The sequence below is a fragment of the Lichenostomus cassidix genome, chromosome Z, assembly GCF_008360975.1.
Source record: "Lichenostomus cassidix isolate B80296 chromosome Z, HeHo_3.0, whole genome shotgun sequence".
Taxonomy (NCBI): domain Eukaryota; kingdom Metazoa; phylum Chordata; class Aves; order Passeriformes; family Meliphagidae; genus Lichenostomus; species Lichenostomus cassidix.
The window spans coordinates 53,376,021-53,390,757 of NC_139511.1; positions in this window are offsets into that span (position 1 = coordinate 53,376,021).

Below are 14,737 nucleotides of genomic sequence, written 5' to 3' on the forward strand. Positions count from 1 at the left end.
CACATTATGCAATTACTCACATTTTTTGCAATTAGAAAACAGTTCTCAATGTTGATTTTTATGCTTGTCTGTGATATTTGGGCACATGTTGCTGCATATCTTGAAAAATCCCTGGTATGGAATTAATCATGGTTTTTAATATGCTTGTGTGTACTTTACCTAGTTTGGTGGAGAACCTTGCATAAATCTTTTCCAGTATGTCTTGGTTTGTATTTTGGATAGATTATCCTATTTTTGACAAAGCTTTGCAGAGTATCAGAAGATCAGGCTGTTTCTCAAGAGTACACTTTGTGCTATGTATAAAACAACATTAGTGACAGGGTGTGCTTTTTTCAGTTGGAAATGACATTTGATACATTAGCCAAACAGGGACCACAGCCAGATCATAATTGGATATGTATTTTCAACATCCTCAGCCCTTCAACCAATTGGCTGGGACTGCAAGAGGCTTATTAGTAGAAATGCAGCTTTATCTTTTTTGCTAATCTGACTAAAGTGAAACTATCAAAGAAGGAGCCAAAACGAGGGAGGGAAAGAAAGAAAGATGGAAATACCAGACCTTAGGTGTCCAGTTGCTGTTCAAGAGAATTATGGCTCATTAGGATTTGCAGGCAATGGCAACATACAGAAAGATAACACAGAATAGCTTTAAGATGAGGAATATTTTCAAATTGTAATATCTGTCGTAACCAAACATTTAATGGCCTAAAGGAAGATTCCATAGGGCATTATTGGCTGAAACCTGGCATCATTCATTCTGCTTTCATATGCTGCTAAAGCAGGTTGAAAAAATTCTGCCACTGAATGCATTTGCAAAATCACACCAAATCTTTTTCAGGCGCATAATGTTTTCATTTCTCATTGCGCATCTGGAAGAACAGTTTATATATGATGTCACACAGAGAAGAAATTAACTTAGATTTATCTCACAAATTTTGTTGGCTATATTAAAAGTTAAGTTAAAAATCCTTCTCTCTTGCATGTTTCATCCTGATGAGAAGTCTGGCATATTTTAGTAAGAATTTAAAAAGGGATGGCAGGAGCTGTGCAAAGGCTTCTGTATAAGGGATGAAACAGGAGAAACTTGCAAGAAGTTTTGAACTCTGTGCGAAGTATAAGCCCAACATTTCAGAAAATAAATCCTCTAAAATTGATCTAAGCAAAGACTGCTGCTAAAGTAACACATGGGTACACCCACAGTTCATTGCAAAATAAAAGCTTGCATGTGCATTTAACAAACCTGCAAGCTATAAGACACATCAGTAAACTGTGCTTTCTTCCAGCTGTTGTCAGCTGATGCCTTTGCCATGTGTGAACTGATGGGCTCTGCTCTGGTTTGACACACAAACTTAGGTAATGAATCAGAAGCACTGAATGGTAATAAGTCAAAGCTGTAAGGAACATGGAAGTGGCAATCAGCCATCATTCACTGCTTGACAACAGTCTTAATGCTATAAAGGAAAATCACCAACTAAAAATTTTCCATGAACAGTTAATTTACTATAAAATGGAAATGCTTTGAAAGGGTTTATCTGGACTTTTTTTGCCTTAAGAAAAGAAAAAAATTATCAAACCTTTATCAGACAGTGGTCTAAATGATTCTATTTCATACCTGACAATGATCAGTACCAGATGCTATCTAGGGGCATTAGGGGATGCCTACACACCGTTTTTTTCTGAAGTGGTTGTAGTTAAATAAAAGTCAGAAAGATATGTCTCAGGACTTTGTTAATTTTAAAGTCAGAAAGACATCCATCTTTTAGAGCACAGCACAAGGGAGGTAATTGAAACTAGTTTAGCAAAACAGTCGAAGAACCAGAGTGAAGAAAGTTGAGTTTCACCCCTACTTTACTCTTGGTAAAGTTCAGCCACATGATGGCCATCAAAGGTGAGATGAAGTGTGGTCATTGGTTCTTTTCTGGTGCTTTTTCCATGTCTGAACGCCACATGGAATAACTAAAAAGGTCTGTCTGAGGGTTCCTCACAGCACTGAATGCAGTGGGGTATTGGGTTTTCTCTGAGCCTCTGCTCTGGGATGAGACATGACAGATGTTAGAGTTTTACCCCTTAGGGAAAATCCATCCTTGGATGGATGGCTGGTGGTGAAGGCTTGTTGGGTCTCTATCTGAAATATTCCACGTCCTAAGATGTTCTTCATTTATAAGTGAGAAGTTGAAGGGGTATTTCTAAGCCAGAGCAAATTCACATCTAAACACAAAATCTCCTTCAAGGCTCAATCACTCTTCCAATGGTCTTATGTTACTTTTCTTCTCATCCCTATTTTAGCTGCTTCCAGTATTGTCAGGTAGAGCCAGTGAACAACATCTTTTGTGGTCAGAGCTTTTCATTTTGCCCTCATTCATTGCTCTCTGGCTGGCCGGCCCCAGGGCTGCCCACTGTGGGAAACAGAGACCCTGCCCAAATGCTGCCTTTCCTCTTTTCACAGGGGATAAAACCCTGGAGCTTCAGCTCCTTTCAGGGCTTAAATAACAAGTTTAGCTTCACAACTCGGGTGGGCTAAAACCATGCAAGCAGCAATTCGATCACTTATAATCATCTGACCATACCCTTGGCAAATTTCTAATCCATAACAATGTATTACTGAGCCAGAAACATTTACAGTTTTTCATTAGTGTCTGGAGATGAAGTAATGAGAAGGGGGAACTAAAGTCCAAAATAAATTGTATTGCACTCTTTCACTCATATTCACAAGTAATTCAAACAAGCCCCTAGCTTTAAGCATATGTAGTCTTTAAAAGGTAGGGATTTAAGCATGTGCAGAATTTACTTCTTACCAAGTATTGTTCTGTTTCTTTCTGCAGTGCTCCTAATCTATCTCTACATGCTTTCTTATTTTATGGTAGACGCTAACATTTTTTAAGCATGTCTACTGAAAATTCTTCTCCTAAAGAGCACAGGTGGCTGACTAAATGTAGTTTCTGGTAAAATACCTGTACAAAAATGTACTATCAAAGAGTTTTGCTGCTTATACCATAGCCATAAGAAATCAGCACTGTGTAAAACCAGAGTCTATAAGCATCAAATTTGACTTGATTTCTTACAGCTTTTCCGGGCTTAAACTCAGTGATTCACAGGTTGTCCAAATTTGCTACTGGGAAATATTTTCTTTATTCAATTCTTTTGCTAGTATTCTTCAAGAATTGTTCATGTTTTCTATCCCCTATAGATGATTATTTTTTCTGTTGATCTGTTAACAATCTTATTTATTCATCTTATCTAGTGAAGTTATTCAAAAGAGAAGTATTGGTGATGGATAGTCAGTCCAAACCATATGCTTCTGAGAAAAAGTCTCAGGTAGCTAATCCATCATGCTAAAATACATGAAACTTTTGAGATACACAAAAAAATATTTGTGATCACTTTGCTACTGGGTTGTAAGCTAATGCAGACCAACTATTAACTGTTAATGAAATAGGCATAGGGGTCTGAATTATGGAGAGTATAGTAAAATGATGATTTAATTTGCTGTAAGTCCACACTGTAAGTAGTACAGTAGTACTGCTGGTACTGCAAATACAGCCTGGAAGCAAAACCTCCATATGGCTGCAACATTCCATGATAAAAGTTAGAATTTCGCTCCATCCCCTAAAAAACCCAAAACCCCACAGAACTCCATTTCTAAACCTTTGAAATTAAGGTTTTTTTCAATAACCATGGCACAAGAGGCCCTGCAAACACATGAGGATGCTAGCTGACAGCTGGGGTCATTTTGTAGCTGCACCATGCCATAGTGGCATATATGTTGCAATAACTGCCAGTGCATGAAATGCACACATAAATTTTGATAACTGCATTGTGAATGATTTACCACTGAGTTGCACTCAAATCAGACACATAAGCCATGGGGTATTTCTGTTTTTTCTGTTTATCTGATAACTTCTACCAGACCCAAGATGGTATCTTCAAATAATTGGGGTTGTTCTAGTGAATTACAGCTTTTTTAAAAAATTGTCTATCTGCCTATCTTTGCTCTTTTATGGATCACATTGCTAGCAGAACTGGAAAATTCCCAGTAGGATGGAAAGTTTATACTTAATACAAAGCATATTTAATTTTCTTTGGCCTGTCTTAAAAGCAAGGGTCTTTAGTCAGGTGAACTCCTGCTGATGGTAGCTGAAGTTAGCTAAACTTTATTTTGACATAATAGATCTCTGTCCAAAAAAAAAAAAAAAAGGCAGGAAGCAAAATTCAAATCTCCAGGAGCAGTCCTCAGAATTTAATACTTTGCCTCAGCATGGGCTTAGCCCAAGGAAAGACTTGAAGCTGTCTAACTGGATACAGGTCTACAGCAGCAGAATGCAGGTCTGCTGGTGCAGCCTGGTGAAATATGGGGAGTAAGGCACATAGGAACATGCCAGCTCTTTTGCCTTGGAGCTGCTTTGCACACCGAGCAGCCTGGGTTTAGCCATTAAAATGATTGCATGTTGGATTGCAAAGCACTACGAGCTGGCCACATCTAAACAGCATGAAAGCCAAATCCATAGGATTGCACCTTCCAGTTGAAGTCCACAGGCCAGGGAAAAGAAGCAGGAGCAAGGCCACAGCTAGTTGAAGTCCACGGGCCAGGGAAAAGAAGCAGGAGCAAGGCCACAGCTTCACCTGGGAGCTGGCAAGTCTGAGGTCCCTGAGGATATCTGCAGTGCAGATTGAACACATGCACTTAGCTGTCCCTCCTCATGCTGGCATGGTTGGCAGTGGCAGGTAGAGGAAGTGCATCCCTGCAAGCTCCGGGAAAAGGGACCTCTGCTTCTTCTCTAGTGTAAAACAGGGCTGTGGCACTGGTTTTGGTGCTATTTGTTCAGATTTGGCTGAGGGCTGAGAGCCCCCTACAATAACAGAGAGTAAAGAGAAGTGAAGGGGAAAGGCAGAGGCATGTGGAGATATTTATCATGTACATCCTGGGGCCTGTGATGCTCCCAGCTCCCCCTTCAGAGTGAGGTGGAAGTGAGTGAGCAATGCCGAATTCAGTACCCTTTGGTGGGCCTTAGACACACAGCTCCTGCTTGTGCATGCAGTCTGCAAGCACCCAGTGGAACAGGCTGGATCTGGAACCTCTCTGGAATGTCAGGTCAAGGATTCTGGCAGATGCAAGGGTATGAAGCCCTGTGTAGCTCTCTGAGAGGGAGAATCAGGGAGATCCCCATAGTCAGCTTTGCTGGTACTTACTACATGCTTAAAATCCAGCATATTCTAGCTTGCTCTGCTGGTTTGCAAACAGATTCCTCTGCTTCAGGCCCATAAAATGGGGCAAAGGGTGCTGCTTGAGCTGTTTCATAAATGAATGGCTGTAGGACTAGGAGGGAGGCTGCCTGAGAAAACATCGCCCTCAAAGCACATATACCAGTCCTAGGCAAGAGTCCTGCTGGGACTGGTGAGGGGCCAGGCTGAAGGTCTGGCTGCCAAATTTACAACCTAATTTAGAAGTAAAAATAGTTGAAAAACTCACATCCACTTCAAAGCACCTGGTAAGCAAGATGTCATAAGCTTGGCAGTTGTTGTCTCCATGTGGAAAGCTCTCCTACCAAGAGTTGTCCTGCTACAGCAGGGTGTGCACTGGCGTCGTGACAATGTCCCGACATGAAAGTTGGTAGACCAGCTGGAAAAGGTGTACCCTTTCCCATGGCAGGGTTTACAAACTCATGCATAGATTAGCTTGATGGCCAAACTATTCCTCCCTGCTCTGCCCCCATTCACTGCACTAGTGCCGCTGCCTCACTACTTCTGCTTCAACATGTTGTGTTACATGGTGCCTTGTGTGCTGCAAAAGAACTTACGCTATATCAAGATGAAAACATAATTGTTCTCAACAGCAATATAACTATAATAGCTACCTCCAGGAGCAACCCCTCCATTCGTGAGGTTTATGCCAGAGACTCAGGAAATCACACATCTGGTTTGCTTTATCTGCCTTCCCTGGGCTCACTGAGGATTGAACTGTGGATTCATTTTCTCATCTGCAGTGAAGGACAATTTACTCACCAGGACAAACTAGGGACTGAATTATAATTCAGCTACTGTCTGAACTGTGTTTCTCTGCAGCTCCATGTTTCTCTGCAGCCCAACTTCCTGGTGGTACAGACTGGTTCTGGGAGCTCGCAAGGACATCAACACACAACAGGAGCCCCAGGGTGCAGTCCTTGTCTGAGATCCATTCCCACAGCCCCTACGTAGTGTGGGCCACCAGGAGCATCCCTGGAGCAGCAGAGATTTTTGCCATGGATGGGGAGAGGTGGGAGGTCCATGCAGCTGGGGCAAAGCAGATATTTTACCAGTATTAGAGAAAGAGCTGTTACAGAATGCGCTCAGCCTCCAGAGCATTTGTGTCTGCTTCTGGCACTGGGCTGGGAGACAGCCAGCTGCTGCTGCCCGAGGGAAGGGACATGGTGCCAACCAGAATGCAGCACTACTGTTAGTGGCTGAGCACCTGGGTGCTGCCTGCCACTGTCAGTCCCTTCTCCTCCTTTCAGGGCAAACATCTGGAACACAGAGGAAACTAGGATGGGACATCAGAGGTCTCTTTCTGCACCAGAGAGCAAAGAAGGCTGTGCACCCTGGTTGGTATTAGAGTTTGTGGTGCAACAGCCAGGCCCTGTTTTGATTGTGTGAGCATCACCACTGACCCCAGTTCTCCATTTCAGCAACAGAAAATAACTTTTTGATGAAACATGAGTATAATAGAAGGAAATGCTTTCCCTAAAAATGAAGGGTTTGTGGCAAGCAGCAAGGGTCTAGAAATTCAAAATTGCTCTCATTTTAAAAAGAGAGCAGAAGAAGGTTAATGAACACTGATTTTTAGTGTAACTGTGTTACAAACACGAGTTCCCATGTGCTCCTGAGAGCCAGCTTATTTCTGCCCTAACAAGCAAGCTGAAACACAGCCTCGTGTATGCTGCCAAAGGCAGAGCCAGAATACTCCAACACAATAAAAATTCTCCATTGCCCTCAAGCCTCCATCTAAAATTGTATCCAAACCTGAAGTGAATTATTTCTGAAAGAGTAATTACTTCTTGATTACTTTTTACCCAACCTCTAGGCTCCCAGGCTCCAGGCAGAAGTCAAACTGTCAGATGTCAAAAGGGAGAGAGAGGGAAAAAAATGTTCGTACAGCTACTCCAGCCCAGCTGGAAAAAAGGAACACAATAAATCTTTTCTTGTGGGAGCTCCAGACCACTTTCCAGAGGCTGTGTTTCCTCTGATGCATTTCTGATAAGCCTCCAAACCCTGACAGGATGCTGACCTGCCCTTGCTGCACAGCATGGGAATGCAGGGGAGAGCTTGGCACTGGCAGTGAGATGCAGAGGTGAGAGGACATGGAGGACAGACCATCTCCACTGCTTTTCAGCCCTCTGGGAAGGTGGGCTAGAAAGGGGTCTGGTCCTTCTGTCCCACCCCAACCAAAAGCCAGCACAGGTCCCCTGCCCAGCAAAGCACCTTTCCCCACCAGTGAGGTTCTGTGACTGGTGTGGTGCAGGAGCACTCCCCGTGCCAGGAGCTGGCTACTAGCCCTTGCCCAGACCAGGTGGTGCATTTTCAAACTCTCCCTCCTCTCCAAGCTTCACTCCTCACAGCGAACCCTTCCAGAGAGAGCTTGAATTCTCCCGTTTGGCTGTCTTGACTGGGCATGACAGCTTCTTGCATGCAGCAGACCCGGTTTTCCACATCATCCTTTGGAGCACACAAACCTCTCACAGGCAGACACCCTGCTGGATCCAGACAACAGCTCAGGCTGGCTGAGGATTTTGAATGCAAGTACATCACCTTGCTGTTGATGGCTTTCCATGCCAGAGTCCTGTCATTGATCATCCTCTCTTTACACCAAAGATACTTTGTACTCCTGTACCTTGCCCAAAACACTATTTTTTTAAAAAACCTTTTCCTCTCTGAGCAAGGATTATGGGTACTGGATGCAGTATTCCTTGAACAAGTAGGTTTCTTTTTTCCTAACTGTCATGTGATGCTTTCTCTTTGGATTTTTATACATTTTAACAGATCCTTACTTAAGCTTTATTAAATTTTCTTACTATGGAGCTCTTGCTAGGGAAGAATTTTCTTCCATGATTCTAATCCTCCTGGATTTCTTCTCAAGAGACATTTGCTCATTTATAGTCTATCCATATGTATGTAAGGCTAGGGCTCTTTTTCCCTGCATGCATAATGCAAAAGGCTCTTTTTTACCGTTAAATTTCATCATGGCAGTTTATCACCCAGTCACTCATTGTCAGTGAACACTGAGAAAGTAATTTTTCCCCAGCATAGCTAATGGAATTATGCATGGCTTTTCCTCTATGGGGTGAATATCACCAGTGCTGCAGCCCTTGACCAGATGTCTTGGTTATAGCTGTTGTTATTTGAGTGAAGAATGTTGGAAGGAATGTGAGGTCTAATTCATTCTCAAAAGAAAGAGTCTGATCCTGAACATATTTTATTCCTGTAAGCATTTTAAATGATGGCTTCCTTCCCTCATTTCTCTTTGATTCAGCAGATGCTATGTAGCATCAGAACTACTTTGGGGAATATTTCATTCAGAGTCACCATGCACTGGTTGGGTTGGATTTATTTCCATAACTTCCTTCGACCACAAGGATACCACATATTTTATATTCCTCAGTGTATCAAAGCCAAGTGGCTAGATGTGAAGCTTCTCTAGGTGTGTAAGTCCATTCCTAGGATGAAAAAGGAAAATCAGAAGGTGGAACACAGCACAAACTGGTGTATTACATAGGTCCTAAGGTTCCCATCCTTCACATCAGGCCTATCATCTCAAAAAGGCCTTGTGGAAGAATCAAGAAACTTGTATATTCACAAAACAGTGGAACAAAAGAAGGCCTAGTTAAGAGACAAGGCTGTGGTGACTGAAGTGGGTGCTGACATCAGGCAGGTCAAAAGGGAGCTGCTATGGGCTTTTAGACCAAGAATGGTACAAAGGGCTTCTTAATGGGCTTCTTAAGTAGACCAAAGCCAAGGAGAAAGCTCAAAGGGGATCTCTGTTGTTCTCTTGACCAATTGATCCAATGTCAACAGAAAAAAGCTAATTTGGATTTTAGTCCAAGTTCCTTATGGCTGGCAGACAACTCAGCCTGCTATGGATCCAGAACAATAATAGTGTGAAATTAACAGGAAAAATTATGATTAACTTTGAAAAATGTGAGGCCTAAAAGAAGATCAAAGAGATGCCTATCATCAAACCATGATAGTTTCATTTGCCCTCAAAAACAGGTATATGGGCAAGGAGAAATTCAACTAGCAGAAAATATAGTAAGGTGCAGCTTTGACAAGAAAATTATTCAGTGGCTTCCAATTTTTGTATCTGTATTCAGCTGTGGTATTCAAACATCTTGTGGCATTGTCTTAACATTTTTTTAGTAATTGATCTTTTTTCTCAGGCTAAGCAAATATGTTGTTCAAATTCCCTTTTGTTTTTCAAATAATTTAAAGCTCTATCTTCTCAGAGCAGGTCATGCCTGTAAAAATTATATATGACAGATAAATCCATATTTATCTTGTTTACTGAATATCTCTGCATCCATTTTTTACTGTACTCTCCCTTTTTATATTAGAGAACATCTATAAGACAGCTGATGCCATATGACTCTTTTCAACACTCATCATTAATTTAATTTAGAGAGAGTTAAACTCTTGAACTAGTAGGTAAGTATTCACACAAAATAGAAATACAGGAAGAAAAAAAAAACATGTTGAGAAGCTTAACCTAATAGTTTATTTTAATCAGGCCTTTTATTTTTCCCTCAAAGGGTAATAAAAATAATGCACACAGTCAGCACAGTTTCATTTCCTCAGGAGATGCACAGACGGAGTATTGTATCAGGTGGTATGAAGGCTTCTGTGGGAAGTGTGGTCTCTTTGTTTGTCCTTTATACCTCATCAAGCAGTGAGGGAAATCTGAGTAACTTCTTGAGACATGGCCTGTGAGTTTTCCCCATAAGATTTTTACTAAGGCTGGGTGAGGAGGGAAGTGTTGGCAGCTGTGGGAAAAAAGACAGCAAAAGAGGAGAGGGTGAGCAGAAAAGCTGCAAAATTAAGCCTTAGAGCGGGTCAGACCAGGACCCCAAGGTTTGCACAATTGGGACAGGCTCCAAGAGCAGTCTTTGATTTCAGCTATCTCCACTTTCATGAGAAATGGGTAGAAACAGGAACAATTTTGATGTACCTACAAAGCTTTGACCAGTATACTGTCTTGGATCAGGGACATGTTTCATAAAAACAGCCAGGTTTGCCTGGGTGCACGTTTCAGATAGTTGCCTCTGGTTTGGGCTTGTTTTCACACTTCATGCTAGACTTACGCTCCCTCACCCGCTCCTCTTTGCAGCTCTCTTTGTCCTAGCCCATGACTGCCAGAAGTGTTTCATTGATAGAAAACCAGGGAACTGTGTTTATTTACTGGGAGTAACCAATACAGAGCAGAAGCAGGGCAGGGGAGAAAACACATCTGCCAGATACCAGATTATATATTCCATAGCTGAAGTGTTCGCATAACATTTCAGTGGCTATCTTTTAAAGAAAGAAAACCACTGATGGGCCTTTTCTCAATATATTCTTCCAAGTTTGACATGTTCACTGTGTACTGCCAGCAATCATTTTGTACTTGGAAGGAGAAGTTACTCATATCTCCACTGTGGCCCCTGTGCCAGATAGCAAGACAGGACAGGCCTCCCCCACTTTCACAATCTTGGCATTCGGCCGCCAGCAGTGCTGGGGGTTGCCCAGCCCTCCTTGCCTCCCAGCCTGGGAGAGCGTGGGCTTGTTTGAGTGCCAGTTGTGTGTTATCAATAATGATATCTAGAAAATATTCATTTGGCCATTTTGGTTTGTTGCTCAGAAACTCAAAAGAAACTGTCCAGTATTTCCCTTTGGAGAAAAGGAAAATGTGACAACACACAGTTGTCAACATTGGCTTTTGCAGCATTCCTATCACTGGCCAGATTTTTTCTTTACCAAGGAATTATCCAAGCACATTTCCTTTTCTGAGCAGAAGGTGCTCCGATAAGCCTTCCCACTCTTTGGCTATTGAGCACGTCTCAATATAGCTTTGCTCTCTTTGATTGAAGCCTGAGGGTTTTCAAATGCTTCTGGAACTTTTTTTTGCTAGCAGTCACCCTCCTTATGTTGCTCAAATTTTAGCTTGGTGAAATTCATTAAGCCCATCCATGTACCTTGCACTTGCAGTCGGATGGTGCTTGAGGCACCTGGGCCACTCTCCCATTGACAAGTATGAGCTGAGTTTTTCACATCAGGGAAGGGCATTTTCTATTTTTGCTGCAAGCCAAAGCTATCAAGTGTTGTCTCTGAAATGACAGGCTGTATGCCAAATAAGAATTCACAAATGAACCCTGTAATTAGATAATGCATTACAATCGGTGGGGAAAAAAAAAGGCAGTCTGTGGAGACAATTAGCACTGTTTAACTGGTTTTGATTGCCCTGTTAAAGGGCAGAGTGAGACCTTTGATGTTCTTCCCTAGCTAAGATGTACTAAAACCATGTGGAATGGCTTACATTTGAAGGCTTTGGAGAGAGTTTTTTCACTCCCCATTTCTCCTCAGTTCCCAAAAAAACCCCAAGGTCTGGAGTTAGAGAAAACCAGCAGCTTTTCCTAGAAATTTTCTTAGAAAATTGCCCATTTTCAGCATGCTGACTACTCTTATTTTCAAGAGAAAAAGATTGCCTCATGATGCACTTTAGTTATAATGAACAGTAAGATAGCACAAAATGGTGGGAGATGAGAGGTTTAGGAAAGAGACAAATTACATAGTTTTTTATCACCGGTTGATGTTTCTCTACACACTGATAAGCACGAATAATGCGAAGTGTGTATAACTGATAAGTTATAGCATTTGAGCCCAACTGTACTAGAGATATCTTCCCCAGGAATTTTCTGTTGTATATATAGTAATTTATATGAATGCATTGTAAAATTCTTGACTCCTAAGAGTCAGATAAACAGGACATATTATTTATGTCTGCTGACACTAACTTTGAACCTTCTTCTTGGAGCAGGATGTTAAGCAAAATGACCTCCAGGTTTTTCTTATAACCAAATTTTTTCTACAATTTCCATTCACTTCAAAACACATTCTGTGCATGCTGTTAGTGTCAGTCCATATTTTCAGAAAAGTTATTGCATATGGGTACATTTTCTTGTCTTGTCTATTCAGACATAAACACATTTTTCTCCTTTTATTTACATCTTAGTATGAACACTGTGGACATAGACTGCAAGAGCACACTCTATAAAGGAACACAATTTAAAGTGCAAAAAATTTAAAGTGCAAAAAAAAAAAATAATGCAAAAAATTGCATTATTCCAAATGCAATGTTGCTCTGAAGGTAGCTAGATATTGGCTGCCTTCGGTTTCACCCATTTTTAACTTCAATGTCAATTCTTTTCCTTCTCCAGTACAATAAATTCTGGGTTAGGAGAGTGTTACAAAAGGGTTAGTTGTTATGCAGCAGCACTGGGGGTGGTTGTGCAAGGAGAAGCTGACTGCAGTGCGAAAGGTTGGTATTGCTCAGAATGGTCATCTGAACACAAGGGCAACCCGGCTCAGCCTCCTTCTTGCTGACTGATTTTTCATGTCCTGTGACATTTGAGTTTCACTCTGTGTCAAGCTTCATTTCCACACCAGTTTCACAAACTAGCTGGTTTTACACCAGTTTTCCATCACCTGAGCAGATGTGAGCAGTACACCACTGCAATATGTTGAAGCTTCAAGATTGCTTTGGTGCCCAAATTGAGCAACAGCTAGTCAAGAATACACAGTCCCCAGACAGTCCTCTGCTCTGCAGATGTCAAAGAGAATCCAAGCATTGGGTTTCTGAAATGTTTTCGGTTCCATGTAGGGTAGAACAAATCACAGGAAAAGATCTAGCTATTTTATGTCTGTGGAAACCCATGAATATAGCCTAACTTTGAGTAAGAAGTCAGTTGAATCCTGTGTAGACTGACTATAGGTGCTACGCAAAAAAGTCACAGCTCTGCAATATATATTGGATTAGGACTGAGAATCCTCTTCTTTACTAGCGAACTGTGCTTTAAAGCATTTTTTCATGTTGAAACCATTAACTTTGGCTGTGTTCCATTTTTTCAGGCTGTACTCTATTTCACTGGATTCCTTTTCACATGTGGTTTAACAACACCCCCACAGCGGCTCTAGGTGTCGCAGAAATCAGGGAGTGGAGCAGCACAAACAAGGGTGGTCACTGTGAGGGAGGGAACACTTGCAAGAGGGCTTATGTGGAGGCAGATGCAAGGTGAATACAAATTCCTCTTACCCTATTTAAAGAAAAATACAAATAAAAACTGTAAACCCAGAGCATTGTAGAGCTTAGTTGAACCTACTAACTCCGTCAGTTCTCATTTACAGTGGCCTCCATTAGTTTGTTGACAGGTATACAACCAGTGCTTGTATAAAAACTTATTTTCTCATGAGCCATGTGGCATCTGCCTATGCCCTTTACATACAAACACATATGTGCCATTTAGGAGGTACATATTTGCAAGCCCTTCCTCTGCCAGGTTTACACAGAACCAGAGGATTACTGTTCACATCATCATTAGTTTAATAAAGCAACACATCATACTGTTAAGTCATTCACTAAGAAGTGTGAATTGAAAGTGATCTTGAGAACGCACATTTTTTTTTCAGGGTTAAATTCTCTCATTCTTTTTCTAGAAAAAAAAGGTTTGCAAAGGAAGAAAGGAGGCAGGGGCAAAATGCACAGACTCATATGGTGGGAGGAGATCCCCTGATGGAGACAGAGCTGTGGTTGCTGCTGTGTCACCATGGTCAGTGGCTGTCCAGGCTATGTGCAGACTTCTGCAGAATAGCTGAGCTGTCCATTTGAAAAAGCATGGGCCAGAGCATGTCTGTAGTTTCCAAAATGGACATGGGCTGTTTTCAGAAGGTCTGTTTGAGCTGGTTTTTTTATTTTATTGATAAATAAAAAGTCCAGAATCAGCTTATGATGCTATGACCATGCTCTACCAGTCATCCAAGAAAAGACAAGATGTAGATTAAGAAATAATAATACCTTTAAAAATTATGTTGTTTTTTTAATCTAGCAAACCCCTTGGTTATGGCTTGGGAGCAAACCATGACAGGAATGCACTCTTCCATAGACGCAGCAACAACTTCTCTCTGCTGGGCAGAGAAGGAGCCATGCTTCAGCAGCCTGAGATAATAGGAACAGAGTGTCAGCATCATGCCTTGCTGTCTCAAGCTAAAATGCTCCAGCTGGTGTGGTGACTCTAGATCAGCTCTTAACTGACTAGAGACAGGAATCAGAAAGACAGAAGTCAGTTAAAAAATCAGTTAGGTTCCCAGAGGATTTTCAAAGGTGCCTGAGACCACTGATGGATGACCAGAGAGACACAGGAAACAATTGGCTCTTCAGGGCAATTGTGTTTCATTTCTGTAGAGTTAATGGGGGAAAATGACATTTAAAATTTAAATTAAAACCAAGTGAAGAGAAAAGCTTGAGGAATCTAAATCTACATGCAAATGTAAAACTATAAATATAGATTCCATATATGTTCTGAATAGAATCCTATAGGAGCTAACTGATGAGCTTACTGAACCACTCAGCAGCAATGGAAAAACCTGGGTTTACAGGTCTTCCCCATTTTGTCACACTTAAAGATCTTTAGGCCAGATGTCACTGCTGTTGCTAGCAATGAGTCATCTGTCACTTCAGCTGTGG